Source organism: Oryzias latipes, chromosome 5, assembly GCF_053564925.1.
Source record: "Oryzias latipes strain Hd-rR chromosome 5, Olatipes_Hd-rR_3.1".
NCBI classification, from domain to species: domain Eukaryota; kingdom Metazoa; phylum Chordata; class Actinopteri; order Beloniformes; family Adrianichthyidae; genus Oryzias; species Oryzias latipes.
The window spans coordinates 24,900,538-24,912,696 of NC_136241.1; the positions used below are offsets into that span (position 1 = coordinate 24,900,538).

General features: G+C 39.7%; 1 protein-coding gene across 1 annotated transcript in view; it reads right to left on the minus strand.

Moving 5' to 3' along the window:
* Positions 1 to 11,035, minus strand: part of cntn3b (contactin 3b) — an 87,588-nt gene extending 76,553 nt beyond the window's left edge. The window contains exon 1 of the mRNA XM_020703382.3: positions 10,743 to 11,035. The gene's annotated coding sequence lies outside the window, so the exon portion shown is untranslated. The remainder of the gene's footprint in view (positions 1 to 10,742) is intronic.
* Positions 11,036 to 12,159: the final 1,124 nt, after the last annotated feature.

Sequence of the window (12,159 nt, forward strand, 5' to 3'; positions counted from 1 at the left end):
ACTTTTAATAATGAAAAAAACTAAGTTTGTACTTAAAAACTGACTAATGAGAAAAGGCTAAAATGCTAAAAACAGTATGCTTATGCTTAAGTGGAAAACATTAGATCCCCCGGCTTTTGGTGCTCTACTCTTTAGTTTGAAAACAAACAAACTTAAAAAAAAGTTTTATGAGCTTTCCAATTTCAGGGTAGAACAGTTTTTGTTCAAGAGCTGCTCGTCGATTGTTATTAACGATGAGATTTAAAGGACAGACGGTTCAACAAATACTAAAATGCTAAAGAATTAAAGAAAAAAAAAGTATATTCCATCTGTTTAACAATTTCTTTGACTTAAAAGTAATATACACCTCTAAAACTGAATATTAAAAAATTAAAAAGACCCTTGTTTTGAAATAAACTTATTGTTTGTGTCCTGCTAGAAAAATACTCTTGGTTTGAGAAACCATGTCTTAGTGACTAGAATGTTCTTCTTAAAATAAGAAATCTTGGTTTAATCTGCTAATGAGGTCAGGATTTTTGACTTATTTCTAAAGAGCCAGTTTTTGCAGCATTGAAGTTGCAATTCAGGGAGTAATCATCTTGGGTAATTGGTACTTTTGGACTCTATTACTAAGTAATCTGTAAAATATTACAGCTTGGAAGTAACTTGCACTGCTCTGGCATTTATTTATCCTCAATGAATCAACTCTTGCTACAAACTTTTTGAATTGTAGTTTTACTTGATCTTTGAATTTTTAGTGGGTATCAGTTGTGGAAAGAAATATAGATATTCCAAAATACTATATTCCCTCTGTGCAACACTCCGAAGTTGATTTTTTTGTGTGTAATATCCAAAAATGCTTCAGTATTGCTGGCGGTAAACTGTAAATAAAAAAAAAAAAAGGTAAAATCTGAAGGTAACAGACGTGTAATTTAAATTAAAAGGTCCCCTCTTTTAAATAATGGGATGTTGTAATTATGTTCAGGGCTAAAGTCTGGACTTATATTGACACCATTAACATATATGATGGATTTTAATAGTAGAATCTTGTACATTCCTGATCAATATAATGCAACAGTAACCAGTTTCCACTGATGGATATTTTTTTTTAGTCTTTAGAGGAATCCAAAGTTCAGTTTCACGCAGTTTTTGGTGAGGTCCAAAAGATGACCTGAATGTCTCAAACACCTAAAAACAAAACCTGAAGACTGAACACACACAGGCGCAGTGTCGATTCTTCTCCTTTGCTTTGGTTGGATTCTTATGGTTCCGTCTGTCCTCAGGAAAACGTTTAAAACAGCGAATGCTGGATGTGCCGCAAACTCCATCAACATAAACGCTGTTAAAGTGACAGCCTGCATCAAAAAGAACTGTCCCTGCAAGAGTTTCAAACAAATGCTTCGCTGTTTCAGCCTTTTCCCTTTTCTGAAGTACAACAAAGCAAATCACGGAAAGAGCAGGTGACATTTTTGGAAATTGTCTCACCTAATCATAATTTCCTGTATTGTTCCTGTATTGTTTATGAACCAAACATCTCTCTTATCCAGTAAACACTGGAGTTAAGTGTTTGTAATAGGGCACAGTTTGTAGAAATGATAAACCCTGAAAACGTCTCTGGTGCCAATGTTGATGAAATGCTGAATTCTGTTACTTCTAGCATCTTGAATGTTCTGGATGCCATTGCCCCTATGAAAGTTCAATTGAGAAAACATAGACAGAAAGCTCCCTGGAGGAATGATGATCTAGTCAGGGCACAGAAACAACAGTGCCGCAGAGCCGAGCGAAAGTGGCGCAAGTCAAAACTCCAGGTTCATTATGGAATATATAAGGCGGAGTTGTACGCTTATAACCAGATCTTATGCAGAACAAGGGAAAGGTACTTCTCTGAAATAATTGGAAGTTGCAGCAGCAACTCTCGTATCCTGTTCACAACAGTTAACAGATTAACTAACCCTCCAACCCAGCTACCAATAGAATTGGTTTGTGCACCTAAATGTAATGAGTTTGCTGTATTTTTCAATGACAAGGTTCAGGGCATTAAAAAAGCCATCAACTCCACAACACACATAACTATCGAACGGCCACCTACTCACTCTAAGCTGACTCACTTTATACCTGTCACTGACCAAACTGTCCAAGAGACCATCACCCGTCTGAGCTCGTCTACATGCTGCCTTGATGTGTTACCCACTAGATTTCTAAAGTCTGTCTTGAACAGCGTGTTGCCATCAATTACTCAAATAGTTAACATGTCTCTTCAATCTGGAATATTTCCAGAGGCCTTAAAAACTGCAGTCATTAAACCCCTCCTGAAAAAGAGCGGTCTTGATCCCACTGTACTGAATAATTACAGACCTATCTCTAATCTGCCATTTTTAGGAAAAGTCCTTGAAAAAGTTGTCTACCAACAGCTCACTGATTTTCTCTTATTAAACAATTCGTTTGATGTTTTCCAGTCAGGTTTTAGACCCCATCATAGCACAGAAACTGCTCTTATCAAGGTAACCAATGACATCCGCCTGAACACTGATGATGGAAAAGTCTCTGTCTTAATCCTGCTAGACCTGAGCGCTGCCTTTGATACTGTTGATCATGGGATCCTTTTGCACAGACTCCAAGACTGGGTTGGCATCTCTGGATCTGCCCTAAGTTGGCTCAAGTCTTATCTAGAAGACAGGAAATATTTTGTTGAAATTGGGAGTTGTGTCTCAGACTACATGGGCTTGAATTGTGGTGTGCCCCAGGGATCGATCCTGGGACCCCTTCTGTTCAACCTCTACATGCTGCCACTAGGGCAGTTAATACGCAGTAATAACATATCTTATCACAACTATGCAGATGATACTCAGATCTATGTGTCACTGACAACAGGTGAATATGGGCCGGTGGATTCACTCAGCCACTGCCTCCAACAGATCAGCGCGTGGATGCAGAACCACTTTCTCCAGCTAAACTCAGACAAGACCGAAGTTATTGTTTTTGGCCCACAGAAACAAAGAGAAATTGTCAGCAGCTACCTTCATTCTCTGTCTCTTAAACCCTCAAATCAAGTCAGAAATCTAGGGGTAATCATGGACTCTGACCTGAACTTTAACAGCCATATCAAGTCAGTAACATCAGCGGCATTTTACCACCTGAAAAACATTGCCAAAATCAAAAACATAATCTCAAAGCGAGACCTGGAGATACTTATCCATGCATTTGTCTCCAGTAGGTTAGACTACTGTAACGGCCTGCTCACCGGCCTGTCCAAACGAGCTGTAAAACAGCTTCAGTACATCCAGAATGCTGCTGCTCGAGTCCTGACCAGAACCAGGAAGTATGATCACATTAGTCCTGTGCTCAGGTCTCTGCACTGGCTCCCTGTACCTCAAAGAACAGACTTCAAAGCAGCTCTGCTTGTGTACAAGTCTCTCCATGGCCGAGCACCAAAGTACATCTCTGACATGTTAGTGCCATATGAACCATCTCGTACTCTGAGGACCTCAGGGACCGGCCTCCTGTTGATACCCAGAGTCAGAACTAAACAAGGGGAATGAGCGTTTCAATATTCTGCAGCTAAAATCTGGAACAGCCTCCCTGAAGGCGTAAGACAGGCCTCTTCTGTGTTCATGTTCAAATCTAGACTTAAAACATTTCTGTTTAGCCGTGTATATGACTGAAAGGTCCTATCTGTACCTTTCTTTCCTTCCTTTCTTTTTAAATCTTTTTTTTTTTCTTCCTTTTCTTTTAAAGTAAATTTTATGTTGATTATTTCTATGATGTATTGTGATTTTAATGCATTTTTCTGTTTTGTGAAGCACCTTGAATTACTTTGTGTACGAATTGTGCTATACAAATAAACTTGCCTTGCCTTGCCTTGCCTAATAACTGGGGAGACAGATTTAAAACTCCACTTTGACAAGAAAACTCCAGATTCATCTGTTCATGGGTAGACCTGCGTCTGTGTTCAGACCACTTTTCTGTTGATCTTAAGCTCAGAAAATGATGGAGGACATTCCTGTAGTTTAAGAAACCATCAATGAAGCTGAAGAGCAGGCCGACACCATGACACTCCCGCTTCCATGTTTGGCAGTAATTCTCATGTAGCCTAAAATCGGTCTTAGTTTCATTAATGATGTAACACAGATGTAATAATTTGTAATAACTAACCAGATATTGTTGTCAAGTGTGACGAGAGTCTTTCTCTTTGAACATCTTATGGATCCATTTTTTTCCCCAAAAGTCTCTTTCTGCCTTTTGAATCATGAACTCTGACCTGAATAAAGTTTGTGAGAATTTAATTCAGTACATTTTACATGTTTTTGGTGATCACTTTTGGAAAGGTTTACCTTATGTGAAACATAATCATAACATATGTGAAACATTCATCTCATTGGTTCTGACATTAGTTCTGGGTTTACAAACAAAAATCCTGATTTCGTAAAAGGGGCAATAATTTTTTATACACAAGGGTCCAGGTCTGGACAGCTTTAAATCAACCAAGTGATGAATGGAAATACTGAAATGAAATGCACCCTTGTGCTATGGTATGGGGTCCAGATGACCCCACCCTTACATTGACGTGTTCTCCCTACCATGACAAAGGTGGATAAAGGTGAAAAGATTTCATGTAATCCATGGACACCAGTGAAGATCAAAAATCATTGGAAAAAAAAGGTTCAGACCACTGTGTAGTGGGTCTACATGACCCAACTCCCAATGTTAAAGTCCCTTGGGTTAATAAAGACAACATTTTATGTTAACTCGGCTTATCTTTGTATCATACAACACTCGTTTGATGATCAGACTGTTACAGACTGTGTAGGGTCTGTCTTTGTGTGTTTATCACAGTCGGTAATGGATTTTACTTTTAGTCAAAACCTTCTCAGATTGAGATGCAAACTTTCATTGTTTGTGGTCAACGACTAAAATTTCCCTTTCTTTATTCATTTTTAGATGTTTTTTTTTAAATCTACAAATCCAATTTAAAACATTTTTTTGTTGCTTTTTTAGCTTTTATTTTTGAAAAAGTCTGAAAATAAAAACATGTTGTGTTAGTTTTCTTCTGTGTGTTTTACCTCTTTTAGTTTCAATTAAACTTAAACGGCGTTTAACACAGGAGGAGCTTCGGCAGGAGCTTCCAGTTTTAATGTTAAGTCAGGGTACAGACGTGATTCGAAGTCTTGGGTCGGGTTTTGGGCGTCGCCTTGCAATGTTTTTCAGAGTTCAAATATTTGAACATTGGCGAAAGGATTCGTGTCATGTCAACCAATCAGGAAATTAGCTTTGGCCTGTGGCGCATTGATGATGCGATCAATGGATGGAGTCATAAACCAACATTGATGAGAATCTGATCATTTTCAGACAAGCGCTGCAAATTTGACGTGATCTACACGTCAAGTGTTATGTGCGAAGCCCCCTGTTGACTATCGTTATACTAACCGGTTAAGTGAATCAAAAGGACTTGCAGACATGTGATTTTTGCCAATTATTCAATGAAACTACATGTTTAAAGCACCTTCTGATGTCTGAATGTGTGCAAAGCTGCAGTTTTTCACGTGAGTCAAGGTGGACAAAGAAATGGAAACATTCTCCAGGCCTTGCTGGCGCTCTGACCTACATCACAGCATGGAAATGATCTCGGGATTAAGACTTCAGCTCGCCCATCATCCATGCACCACAACCCCGTTGTGTGGATTAATTCATGTGTGGGCATCTTGACACAGCCTTCTTTGCTATCCGTTTGCTTAGGTCTCCCACTGGTAACTTTGGGGGGGGCTTTAACATCATAATCTCACAGGGCTGGTTGTGCAGAACTTCATGGTCAGCTTTTGGCTTAGCTGCATCGTCCTGCTGCCTGTTCCTCGTCTCACATAGCGACAGGCACATTCAGCGTGGATTCCACGGTTTTCCTTCAGATTTTAAAAAAGGGGGCTTCAGTTTCTTTAAAACCCCATCATACTGGATTACACGGTTACAATTCTGTAGAACCAAGTGGGAAAAAAAAACATTGGACCTTCACTTTATAGTGCAAATTTATTTGCAGAGGATCCAGTTCTTGACCCATCAGTCGTCCGAACCCACAGAAGATGTGCTACAAGTTATATTTGTCTTTTAATACTCAAAAGCCTTGGTAAGACATTAGTCCTACGCACCCATATGGGGGGTTTACTAGTAAGGGTTGTCTAGGCAACTTTGTCTGAAAGGGATGTGTCTTGCATTTACTTTGAAGCTTGTACACCTACCTTAAGGGATATTTCGTGGAGTATTTGTAGAGACAATTTAAGTCACACGCACTTGTGACGTACAGGTGATGCTGTCTTTCGATGCGCTTATACTGCACAGTTGTTAGAAAGGTGCGAGTACTGGCCCCTTATTGACCCCGAGCAAAATCTGCAGCCACAGGGTGTGAAGGCGAACCGTAAGTGCCCTCAGGACGCCGGTGGGATAGCGACATAAACGTCTCTCTGATTGACAGCTAAGCTACGCGAAACAGTTGCTTGCAATGGTGGCAGCAATAGTTGCATATACGCAGTGCGGAGGGTTCGGTGGGGTGTGAAAAAATTGCCTGCGTCTCACCCACTTCACCCTTTAAGGCCGTATCACACAGCCGCTACACACATTTTGCGCATATTGCACGGATGAAAATTGGTCATACGTGAACATACAGGAAAAAAGTGAGAAAAGTTGTAATTTTTACGTGAAATTTTGACAGATGTATCAGAATGAACATTAAACATTAAAACCACGGAAGAAGTATGAATAAACCACGCAAAGAACACATAAATCAAAGTAAAATCAATTAAATAATTTGAAAGTGCTATGTGCGCCACACAAATACGCGATATAAAAGTTATACATCAGTGGTACATGTGTGAAAAGGCCATTAAACATAAGTGTAAAAATTTGGGTATCCATCTCGCAAAAGTCCTGCCCAATTACTGCACATAGGATTCACCTAACTTTTGTGTACCGTAAATACTACATAAAATACATCATTCTCAACCAATCAGAGTTTTTAACAGCTCAAAACGATTTTACTGTTACAAAAGGAGGTTGTGAATCTTCTCACGCACGCGGTGTTAATTTATAAACACTTGTGTTTTTTGTATTTATTTATTAATAATTATATATATTATATTATATGTTTTACGTGAAGACGCCGAAGCCCTCAACCGACAACTGTGCACATGAGGAAAGCAAGAAATACTTATGAATTATGTAACGCATGTATCACGAAAGACTGAAATTTCTAACGTAGAAAATACGGTAAAAATTGTAAGTAGACTGCGTGACACAGCCTTCACTTCCGCGTTGTATTGGTATTCGCTACGATCTGTGGCTCGTAGAAAAAAAATATGCTTGAAAGTTTCGGCTCTACGGGTTCACATAGGGGTCTGCGATCTTTAAAATTTTTACATACCTCATACAGGTTTGTCCATTTTTTGCTCGCAGACAGCCTATATCCACCCGTAACCAACCGTAAGCCATAAAAGGAAAATGAACAAATGGACAACACAAAAAAATTACAATGCATAGCTGCTCCTCCTTCAAACAAAACCTGTTATACTCCAAAAAACAAAACAAAAGCTGCAGCAGAGACTTGAATCACCTGGAGCTTAAGGAGACTCAGAGAAGAGGAACGCAAAGTTCTGGACACTTTGGAGATTTAGAAAAACCAGCCCTGCCCCCTGATTTCCACAGCGATGAAGGAGCGGCAGCTTCTGTGCTTCTTCCTTCAGCCTTCTCAGCTGAAATGATGAGCAAAAGATTGCTCTGCCAGACGTAATGAGGCATCGCACTTTCACCTCCGCAGAAGCTAAACCTAATAGAAGTCATTGGCTAAACGCGTTCTGCAGTAAATGAGATGACTCCTTGGTTCAGGGGCTGTTGTTTGGCGCATAATTGATAGGAGAGGTGGTTAAAGGCATCCATTTCCCCCCCGAGGCCAGAATAATTGCAAAAGAATCTAATCAGGTGGAGAGGAAAAAAGACTTTCTATCAAAGACGAGCACACACTGCGGCTCTGATTCAGAGCACAAAGGCTGCTGGGAAAGATGGAGATCCACAAACATCAGATCACACCAGCAAAAAGATGTCTTTTTTTTCTTCTTTCTTTTTGAAAAATTCAAAACCAGAATCGTGATGTTACATTCATTCCTGTGAGGTCATTTCGCTCTGCTTTTTATATCCAACTACCGTACTTCAGCTTTCTTTGTTCTATTATATCACTTCCAATAGCAAATAGCTCGGCTTTGGTTTTTATGTTGAATTTTTCCAAAGCTTTTTATCTTCTAAGTTCCATTGAAATACATCAAAGGAACAGTCCTTAAAACTCTTTGAGATCTATCTTCTTGAGATTCCTGTAAACTGGAACAAATACTAGTTTTTACATTTTGGGCAGCTTTTTGACACATTAAAATTTGTCAAAAAATATCCTAAATTTACACATTTTACAATTGTCCAAATTAGGTTGTTTTAGCGGTATCCGTCTGGGTTATTTACATTTTTTAACATCTCATACTTTTAAGCATTTTCAGAAAATATTTTTTCTAAATGTCATCATTTGTCCGCTGTTTTGAGCTGTTAGCTGTTAAAAATTTAAATGTAAGAATAATTAACTAAAAAAAAACATGCAAAAAAACACGGTCAACAAAGCAAAAAGGTGAATAATTTTACTATGAAATGTTTAATAGTTACAAGCACAAAATAGCAGAGAAATTATCCAATTTAAAGACATTGTTCTCTGAAAAGGTTAGCTTTAGTTAGCCGAATAAAAAAGTTTATAAAACACAAAATAATTCTTATAAATTTAAAAATCAACAATTAACTTGCTTCAAACAAGTTGCGACAAAGGAATAAAAATGTATGAAACTTTAATTTCTTTGCTGTACCTGTTTTTGTTTTTTTAAGCTAGCTAGTAGATTTCTTTAAGATTTATTTTTTGTTTTTAAAGAACTCTTTCCGGCTAATTTAAGCTAATGTAGCGCATAGCATTTCTTGGTTTTATGTTGTTGTGTAGAGAATTTTGCCCAAAGAGTGTTAACGGTTATCAGTTTAATAAATTTTCTAATTTTTATCTGCAAAAATTTGTGTGCACTTGCTTTTTTCCTGAGTTATTTCAAGCAATTTAGCATTGATAAAACCTTGGCCGCATTTTTTTTATGCTTTTGTGTTTTGAACTCTTTACTATTATAGACCATTTTTAGCAAGATTTTTTGTTCTTTTTTTAATCATCTTTAATTCAACAACATGAAAAGATAAAATCATTTTGCTTAAAGTAGTAAGTATTAATTCCATAGAAAACAAATAGTTGAATTGTCTTTATAGTTGTCATTCCTCCACGATTGCAGAAACAAAAGAACTAAACGGGCTTGAGTCCGTTTGTAGCGTACTTCAGCTGATCACATGGAATTTCAAAAAGCAGATATTATTGTGTCATAAAAACTTAAGTGAAGTTGAAATGAGGCAAAATGCCTCATGTAACAGAGCTAACTGTGAGCCATTTGGCTCTAATGTGGCTCCCTCCAAAACTGAACATTAAGGCTTAAAACGAAAAGTCATTTCATGTCATTTTCACTCCCCTGACTCGGTCCCAACAGATGTTACCGCTCACAAAACAATCGGCAGCAGGATTTCTCCTTCCTGGCGTGCCTCTGCTTCTTTCATGAAGGCAGGATAAAAGAGCTTTTAAAGAGAAAGAGAACAAAAAGGAAACCCACTTCATGAGTGTGATTGACACTCAGAAAGACAGCTAAGGTCAATCTTGGAACGCTGGAGGGCAACGCGTGCAGCGGTAACTGTAAACAGGAGCTCCGCTTCTGAAATATCACTCCACTGAGGGGGGGGGCACACACATGAGCCCTCCCTGGGGATGAGGATACAATCCACGCTGCGGATGCTGAAGCAAACATCTGCAGATGTGCAGATGTTTGCTTCCATGCTGCGTTCCTCAGCTGATCCGTGCTTCTGGGGGGTACAGTTAGTGCACTTTGAAGACAGCAGGGCATCTATCCCTACACCCAGCCAGTCACGTCCCCAGACTTAACCCCCCCCCCCCCCCCCCCCCCACGTTTTATCCTAGTTGCAGCCGAGTGGAGGTCAAAAATGAAGAGCAGCAGACTCTTAACCTCTTTCCATTCTTCCCCTCCATCCGTTCACTTCATTTCAGGAGAAAGGGGGCTGCAGCCGGATGTAATTGGCTGTCTGCTCCAATATAAAGGGCTATTTGAAAGCCTCCGTACAAACCCAACAATGCTGGATCCTGCTGCACCGCAGATGTGCTCCACCTCACGTCAGGCTTGTTATTCTCAAAATATGTACCTCCATAAATAAAGATGACTGCACCCTCTGTCATCCCTCTCTGGATAACAGAGCGTGATGCCCACAGATGCTGAGCTGGGATTTTCATCCACAAGTTTTAGGGTTTTGTCAGGATTGACTAATTTGAAGCTGAATTGGTTTCTCTCTTAAAATCTTAACATCTTAAAATTTAAGATGTGTGCCTTTCTGCTGCACTTGCTTGGTGGGACTGAGCTCCACCGTTTGGACTTTTTAGGGGAATCGTCCTCCCAGAGACGCAGCATCCCCTTCTGAGGAGAAGCGTGCGCGCCCTGCGCTCATCCGATACACACAACTCTGTGCATCTTTGTGTGTGTGTGTGTGTGTGTGTGTGTGTGTGTGTGTGTCGGTGTGCGTGTGTGTGTGTGAGAGAGAGAAAGAGAGCTTCATCTATCTCAATTCCAAACTGCAGAAAAGTGTGAGTCAGAAAACACACTTACTGATGCAGATCTTTTTCCTCTTCATGGACCTGCTTTCACAAACTCCTCGGTGCGTTAGACGCGTCGCTCCGCGCGCATTTTCCTCCTTCTTCTCAGTGGAACAGAAGAAAAGATATGCTTTCTTTCTTTCTTTCTTTCTTTGCTCCTGCGCCTTTTGCAGATCCGTAATCCCCCTCCCCAAAAATGAAGAGAACCTGTGTTCCACGAGCTCGTTTTCTCTCAGTCCGGTTGGTGCTGCCTGCAGGCGCAGAGGAGGACAGCGGCGCCGCGGAGCGCAGACTCGCAGTGTGCGCGCGTCCCTCCGGCTCCGCCGCCTTTATGTGCAGCAGGAAGCGCCCACTGCTGACGCGGGGAAGAATGAAACGCATGAATAAATAATCACCAGAACAGGACCCCCCCCCCCCCCCCCCCCCCTTCTGCTGTAGTGGGTTCTCACCTGAGTGTGTGTGGATTTTTATCACAGCTCCCACGCCCAGAAAACACCACAACACTCACAGTGGAGGAACAGTCTGTTTTCCTTTTTATCTCCATAAAAAATAGTTCTTCAAATCTGTTAAGAGATTCTCGGGAAAGAAAAAAAGTTTGTTTTATTTTTCACCACCTTGGATGTCAGATTGTATTTTTAGATCCAGCTTTATAAATTAGTTGTTTTTTGTCTGGTTTTTTTTTTTTAAATATGTTTCCAGCACAAATAATTGATATTTGGAATATACCCTTTTCCCCTGATTACTTGACGCACTGAAAAGGCTTCCTTTTTTTTTTTTTAATCAAAATACATCTTATAATCCGGAGCGCCTTATATATGCATTCGTTCTGGTTGGTACATGGCACTCGGTCAAAAAGTCTGAATACAATTTATACTTTCACTACTAATTTTTCTACACATTTATTTCGACTTTTTAAATTAGGTTGGGTGTTATTGTTAATATTGCTAACGCTGCTATCATGTAGCATTATCGCACTGTGGAATGTGTTATCAACAAAGTTGGGAACAGGGGCGGTCCTATACTGAATTACTCCCCGGCGAGACTCTTCCCCCCGGGGGGGTACCACTCCCCACCCCATCAGAGTCAGAATTTTTGCTCGTCCATACCAACTTGTGCCAAAACACGTCTACCACTTTATATTATATCGATCTCTACTTCAGAGAAGAGACATTAGCTCATGGCTGCTGTTTTCAACCCTATGATTGGCACATTTCTAGTTGTGACTGGTCAAATAAGGTTTTGTCACATGAGTTCTAGTAAATGGTAAATATTCATCATTAAAACAACAAAGATTTATGAAAATTAAGGTGAATAATTATTGAACCGAGCATGATGGAAAGAAATAAAATATAAACTTTGTAAAAGCAGAGCTAAAATGAACCCACTTTAACTTAAAATCCCGAGTTAACTGGTTAAAGAAAATGTTTGAT